The 8170-nt window shown below is 39.0% G+C and overlaps 1 pseudogene; it reads right to left on the bottom strand.

Annotated features, from left to right (window-relative positions):
* Positions 1-1091: 1091 nt before the first annotated feature.
* LOC138002129 (uncharacterized) lies at positions 1092-6014 on the bottom strand (annotated as a pseudogene).
* Positions 6015-8170: the final 2156 nt, after the last annotated feature.

The following is an 8170-nucleotide window of genomic DNA, read 5'->3' on the forward strand; positions in this document are numbered from 1 at the left end:
TTTATATTTTGAGATGACGTTCTCGTTGCCGTCGCCGTTGTCGTTGCTTAAGCTCCCTATTTTCACTCCAAAGCGGCGATTCCTTCGGTCAGCACTGAATAAAAGCTACTTCTAACCACTTCAGAAAGAAGCGCAGGTGAAGTGAGTCGAGACCACATAGCCAGAAATTCCGAACCGGACAAGGCGAGTGCACGTGACAGCTTGTCAATTAAGAACTTCGACTTTCCTGCATTTGATTGGTTAATCAATTTTATAAAAATGTGATGCAATATGGCGCCTCGCGATCGTCCCGCCAGTGGTTTTTTCCGTATTTTGAACAAGATTTCTGCAGCAGATACCGAGTTTCTTGAGTCTTGTCCGTTTTCGGTTAAAAGAAGAAGGAGCAGTGGACCATTCTGGGAGGTGGAGAGACTTGTTGACAAGCGTGAGAGGAACGGAACGGTGAGTTGTTCAGCTTAATTTTGCACGTGTTTCGCAGGTTTTGTTAGTCTGTTTGCCAAACGAATACCTGATCGATTAACAGTTGAAGTTGATAAAGAGCTGAGGCGTTAGATAATTAACTTTATTTTTTTAATTGTTAGGTGGAATATCTTGTCATTTGGAAGGGATTTTCGAAGTTTGATTCTTCTTGGGAGCCTGAAGAAAACATCACGCCCGAATGTATTCGCCAATTTCGCCGACCACGACCAGATGTGGCGGTTATTCAAATGGCAGTCGATTCACTTAGGGTGGCCGTGGAGAGGCATCTGAAGTCGAAATGTCGATTGGCGGTGAAAGTTTCCTTTAGATTTGACGTTTTTCGTTTTTTGTTTGGGAATAAGGGGATTTCAAGGGATGGGTGGCTTTTTTTTATGAAGGCTGATTTCCTCCCTCAGTACTTTCCTCCTGGTTGGGACTCCTGGGAAGATTCCCATGGCCAAGGGATTAAGGTTTTCTATCCAATTAGAATGAAAATATTTCTCTCTTGGTCTCCTAAAAAGTACCATGGGGGAAGTCAGGGTTCTTCAGTTTTATGCCCTCGGGCATTTGAGGAAAATTTATCTTTTAATTTTACGAAGGTTGCCCTCAAGGACTCATCAGAGTAAGGAAGCCTTCAATCTTAGTGCCAGGGCATTTTTCCCTGTTACAGGCACAGTGTACTTCTAAAACAGTAAATACTATACTGCAGTAATTATGTGGAGAGAAATGATTGTAAGTTCAAGGCCATGTGTATTTGTATAGACACCCTATTCCCTCGTGTATAAGCTCTATTTTATTTCTAAATTAATACATTTTGTGCAACAAATGGACTTAATACCAGCCATGTATTCATATCACACATACAGTACATTGTACAATGCTGCAACGTATTTTTGCATTGCTTAAATACTCTCAGGACAACTCTCTTGTGTGACTTAAATCGAATAAAGTACAGTTCTATTCAGTCAGTAATATTACACATTCTGTTGACCAACATCTGAAGAGCTTGCAGTTGGTTGTGGTAAGAGATGTTTTAAGTTGCCTAGATTGACATTGTTGGAAGTATCTAATTGACCAAGTTTCATTCTTTTCACACAGCAGTTATTTTTTCTTTTTGTTCAGAGAGTTTTTCTGTTTTCTTTTACCAGTAGCTTTTTTAGCCTTTTTTGTTTGAGTGATAGTACCAGGAGACTTGTAACTACATGTGGCTACTGATTCTTGAATGGCTGGTGTTTCCTTCTGGTAGCTGATCCCTCTTTTCTTCCCTCTTTTTGTTTTGATCCTCTCTTCCCAGTACTCAGAGGCCCGCTTCGTGTACTTTCTATGCTGTCTCTCCCTGTGTTGTAAAGCACCAAGGCGGTACTCTGTGCGCAGTATCTCAGCAGGGTCATCACAGTGGTTGCTTTTTCTCTGGATTATTCTCCTTGCATCGTCATTATTCTTTTCCACCCCTGTGAAGGAGAAGTAGGAAACATAATACCTACATATAAAGTGTGCTCATTATTAATAGCAGATTACAACCCCATACTCTTCAAACAGGAATGTACACATTGGAGTCCTAAAGAGAGTTTTAACACATTGTAACTGTCATTGAACAAATTACATAAATAATGCCTAGTGAAGTTACATGGAAAGCATAGAGTAATTCTGAAAAGAGGTGAAAGCACAAACTACTAAGTACAATGATAGTGAACTATATTTGTACCTTGGCCACTGAATTGCTTTATGTTTTGGTGCTTTTCCACCATTTGTGGGATATGATATGCAGCAGCATGCATGTAACAGGTGACTTTTTCTTTCCTGTATCCTATTCTGATGTTTCCGAGATCTGTGAATTTTGTGATCCACACTGTCACCTAAAAAGTGGGATGTGAGGTGATAATAAGTTGATCTCAATTGCAGCTCCTGTGGTTATTTCATGTTATTATTATTATTTTTGTCTGTTTAACGTATTGGCTGTGTCTGGGAGAAGTTCTTGTTTTATTTTAACCAATAGTACTGATGTTTAAAGTTACCTTTCTCCTGTACTCATCTGTGGTATATGGCTGCCACGAAGATATGAAATTAAAGTACAAATCAGCAAAATCCTGTTGGAATAGATGTACATCAAGTGGTAAATTTTGTATTGATAGCTTCTTGTATTATCGGGATTGGGAAACATTATAGTTACATAGATTCCTGTATTACAAATGGTTTGTTCCTTTTTTTGACAAATATTAATCTTTACCTTCCACAGTTGTGCCACCTTCTCGCACGTCTCTGGTTGGATGCAGTCAGTAGGGATGACCAACTTGAGAGGTAGTTCTCTGAGCAATTTCTTGCGGTCATCACCCATCAGGCTGGTCCAGTCCCAAGTGCCACTTCCTTTTCCATCTGCATTTTTTTTCTCCCATAAATGGAAGGTCACACCACAGCTGTTTATTGACTTAACCAGGTTTTTTACGTGCCTGGATTTTTCTGCAAGGTTTTTTTTCCCCCAGACAAAGAACTCTCCTTATCATCCCACTGCATTGCATCCTCAATCAAGTTCTCAAGAAGAATATCTGTGACCCTTAGCATCAGATGCAATTCATCAGGAATGATGTGGTCTAGTGGGATGTTAAGGAGAGGCTCGTGACAGCAGCAGTAGTTCTCTCCAGTTTTCTTGTTGGCAAATTCCCTCAACTCATCTGTGGTTCTGCGCATGGGTGGTGTGTTGTAAAAACTGTCAGGCTTGGACATATCACCTCTAGTTATTGAGGGATAAAAGTGGTAAGATGAAAACATTTACAATTTTATAGCCTAGGAAATGTTGTAAGTATAGAATTTCACAATTATTAAATTTTAAATTTACCTATTTTTCTTGTGCACTTTACACCACAAGCAGGCATACGTCGAATTTGCTGCACTTAAGCCCATGAGAAGTAAAAGAAACTGTTTAAAAAAAAATCAACAAATCAGCATCAACAGACAAAAAGTCCTAAAGACCTCATCTTTATTATTTTATCCAATATTTGTGTTTTGACTAAAATGTTGACCTTGTAATCTCCTCCAAGGAAGAATTCCACATCAACCTTTTCCTGTTCGACAATGATGCATCCATCGCTGATGACCTCATTTATTTCCCTGAATACCTCAGAGAAGCACTCTTCCAAGGTCTGCCTAGACTCAGGACCATTCACCACTGCTATGGTGTGATTTCCTGTGAAAATCAGAATTATTCATATTATTGACTCAATTACATAATGGTAGTCACTTGTTTTGTTGTGTATGGGATGATGCTGTATTTTGATTATTGAAACATTGCATTTTTACTTGAGTTTTGAACTAACCTTTTGATGACAAAATGGTATCTCCTCGCTGTAGAATCGTGAAACTGACAAGGATGAAATTTGTCAACCTGCTCATTCTAGCCCCATCTCCACTGACTTTCACTTTTGCTTTCTCACCCTTCTTTAAGGTTCCATCATTTATCTGCATATTGTCAGAACATAAACAATTTAAATCACCTAGTTTGAATAATATATTTTACCCAGTATGTATAGCTCAAAGGTACTTTACATGAAGGTGAATTATTGATCAGGACTGACTTTTTTGCATTTTATTCTGGTATTTTTAGCACACTTTGAAGGAAACAATCATTGACATAGCTTTATGCCTTGAAACATGTAAGAATTTTTTGTACTAATTAGTAATTATCTGGTAAAAATTAGTACTAACCTCTCAAGGCTATGGGAGATAAAATGTCTTAATAAATACATGTAGTTCAAAGTTTTATTTTAACTGTCTTATATGGTGGTATTGAATCAGATCTACCTTGGGTGTCAAAAGCTTTAGTTTGAGGTTGTGTTATACAACTGTATTGTGCCCGTATTATTTTTTCCCAGCTGTTTGCTATTCACCCAGCTCTTGATCCTCTCATAGGCTGGGTGATTCTAAGACAGTCTATGGCACCAAGTGTAGAACTGGAGTGGTCTTTTTTGCATTGTACGATGGCCCAGGAGGGTCACAGTCCAGTTTTAATTTTTCACAGTCCAGTTTTAATTTTGTGACTCGTCACCAGCACTCTCACAGGTCACAGGTTACAGGTCATTGTTTACCAATACAGAAAGTATCCTAAACATTCATAAAAGCTAACCTTATGCCTAATTAGACCTAAACAAAAGGTTTTAGGCGTAAGGTTAGCTTTTATGAATGTTTAGGATACTTTCTGTATTGGTAAACAATGACCTGTAACCTGTGACCTGTGAGAGTGCTGATGACGAGTCACAAAATTAAAACTGGACTGTGCAAAATTAAAACTGGACTGTGCAAAATTAAAACTGGACTGTGAAAATTAAAATTGGACTGTGAAAATTAAAACTGGACTGTGACCCTCCTGGGCCATCGTAGCATTGCATTATGATAACATTTTGAATATTTGTGAGGTAACTGACCATTTTTTTTCTGGGTGAGGTACCTACCATGTCTTTGATCCTTTCTTTCAATAACAATTTAAAAGAGTATTGGGCTCCTGGAGCGAGTCCTGGTGTTGTAGTGATCTTCACCTGCCTGTTCAACTCGGCTCTTCGTTGCTTAATAAGATAGGATTTAATGGGGAAATCTGCCACAGACATTGACAATTCATGAACAAATTCGTCACCAACACCGAATTTGTCCATTAAATAAAGAATGCTTTCAACTGTTACTTTGTCGTCATTGCTTAACTTGTCATATTGGGTTATGTTTTGATCACTTCTTGCTTGGGCACTCATGTTATGGCTGTTAAAATCCACCGTGAAAGTATTGCTACTGCCTGGGTCCTTCATTTTTAAGCATTCCAGCTCCAAACCAAATAGCTGTACAAAATGTAATGCTTTTTGGGCTCTTGTTTTCAATTGTTTTAATTTCCTGTTTTGGGATTGGCGGGTTTTCAACTCTGGAATTCTAGCTCCGCGGGGAGGTTCCCCTAGTGATTGTTTTTCAAGGTTTTCAATCTCTTTCAGCAACTTTTCGTTTTCTTTTTCCATTTTTTCTACAATGTTATGTTCATTTACATATTTAGTTGTGACCTCTGCAAGCATTTCATTGTATAGTTCTTCTTTTTCCTTTTCAAGGTTTTGGTATTTTTCTCTCCACTGACCAATTTCTTCTTTTGCCTCTTTTAGTCTTCTTTCCATCATGCTAAGACTTGCTTCCCACTTTTCCACCGAAATGACATCACTCTTAAGAATTGAGACCTTGATAACTTTTTCTTCATCCTCAAACCTTTTAGAAAGGGATCCACTCCTGTTCAAATTTGCTTTTGCACTGGATGCTTGAGAGCAGTGATAAGTCAAACGTTTTTCGACTCTCTTGCTTTCAGGGTCGATTTTAAATGCATTTCCGGGGATGTTCCCATTGACCATGTCAACATACTTAAGACCGGGAGTTTCTTTTTTTAATTGGCACCACCTCCTTAAAACCTTTTTCCTTATCCCCAACCAGAAAACAACCTCAGACCCTCCTTGCCGTTGTTCTTTGACGTAATTAAAGCAATTTTCCGGAGGATCGCATAGAACGATCAGCGGGTCGCGTGCTGGGTAAACCTCTGACATTTGTCACAATTTTTTTATGCTTATTTGTGTCATTGTGTGCAAAAAATAAAACAAAACACCCGCCTAAAACCCTTAGGTACCAAGCCTCTTAGTTACCAGCTCTTCCGGGCTACAGTGTAGTCTGCAGACATTTGTTTTCGAAATGGCGGCTGTTTTTACAAAGCTCTTTTCCGAAAAGGTGGACTGCGAATTGGATATCCTTCCCCGCGCGATTGGTGTAATTTGCCCTGTCTGTAAGAATATGTATGGATCAATGAATATTTGGCTGGAAATTTAGGACAAATAGGAGCTTATTTCTGGGTCATAAAAGAGCTTAATTCATTGTGATCGTGAAGTTTAATTTGGCTACGCAGATCACGAATGTTATACAGGGAAGGTACGCGCCTACATGGAAGGTCAGTATGATTCTTTCTTTGTGTATTGCATACAATTATCCTTGTGTAAAGTTTTAAAAACTACCGAGAAAAACGCAACGACCACTTCTTGTACGATTCGTGGTGATATGGTAATTTGAAATTGTTTGCATAAACTTTCATTTCCACATCCGGATCTCCACGTACTGGTCGAGATAAAGTCCACACGATAGTTTTAAGCATCGAGATAGTGAAGATTGTCTACCGTTTGTAGTAGCCATTAGGCTAAAAATCTTCCTGGCCAAGCGTTAAAAAACGCAACGAGTATCAGTTTGATCAACATGAATTAATGGGTTAAGTAAAGCTTTGGTGGCCGCCTCTTAGTTCCACATCCGAACGCCTTTCAATTGGTACCAAAAGATGATGGAAAAAAACTTTCTTTCTTCGATGTCATATATTTCTTTGTTGCTCTTTAGGAGGAATCAAATTCTAAGTCTCTACATGTATTGCGCACGCGCGTTCAGAATTCCTGGCCATGCTGCTGATATCGAAAAGATTGGATCGAGCATCTATTGTTTCATGCAAAGCAGAACAAACTATCAAAAGTGAGAGGAAAGCAATGTGGCAATGTTGTAAAACCACTCTCAAAGTTTTTGCCTCTTTATATGGAAGGAGGTTCCGCTTTTACCCATAACTTCACTGAGTATACGAAACTTTAGCGCAAGAGTGGCCAAGATTCACCGCGGGAGTGAAGACAATGGCTTGTTCGATCCAACCAGTCTCTTCTAGACATCCGTGGACATGACTGCTTATAAACAGCCCACAGTTCGCCGACAAGCTGGCGGTTACAGGAAGAATGCAGTCTAATTTAACATAAAAACAGCTTCAGATGATCACATGACAATAGGGAGCTTAAACAACGAAAACGGCGACTAGCAACGAGAACGTCATCTCAAAACTATAAATTCGCGTCACTATAATCGTTTCGTGACTATTTCAACCTTTTTTTAATATGACAAGGGGGTGGTCGTTCTTAAAAAATGACACTGGTGGAAACGGTACTTAATTTAGGGGAGGAAGCGTAAATTTATTCTCATGCCGATCAAGTGCTGACGTTCTTCATAAAACCTCAATTTTCAGTAATTTCTCGTTGCTGTTTTGCTGACGACGGCAAAGAAATGGACAAAAGTGAAAATATGCACGTGCAGAGCGTGCGAAGGCATTGCTTTTGCTCACTAAATATGCAAATTAGTGAAGTTCTTGTTGCCGTCGCCGTTGTCGTTGCTTACGCTCCCTAATAGCAAATAACTACGTACTTCTGTGCATGCGCTTTAATTCACAGAAGAAAAAAAACCTCCAGCTCATCTTCTTTAAATTTTGAAGCTCCCGCAAGAAGAGTAAACCTGTTCTGAACCCCTGTTGAGACATTGTAGTTGTCTCTAAAATTTGTGGATAAAGTGGCCCAACCACTCTCCGGATGCCTATCAATTATTATATCCTTATGTCCAAAGGTAGGACCCAAAAATTTATTATTACGTATCGCTTTGGAAGGATTTTTTACATTGCTTTTGAAGGGCGGCAGTCCTTCGGCGTTTCGTAGCGAGAAAATAAACGCCTTCTCTGTAGCACCGAATTGATAACCGTTTTCTGGCGATTCTGAAAGAAGGAAAAATCATTCGTTGTACTTAAAAATAGATCAAAAAGAAATGGCGTATTTAAACAGAAAATAATATGAGGATAAGTTATTCACTTTTTAGTCACTTACAATCCTGGTCAAAACTGTCGGGACAATTCGGGCTTTTC

This window comes from Montipora foliosa, chromosome 5 (assembly GCF_036669935.1).
Source record: "Montipora foliosa isolate CH-2021 chromosome 5, ASM3666993v2, whole genome shotgun sequence".
NCBI lineage: Eukaryota > Metazoa > Cnidaria > Anthozoa > Scleractinia > Acroporidae > Montipora > Montipora foliosa.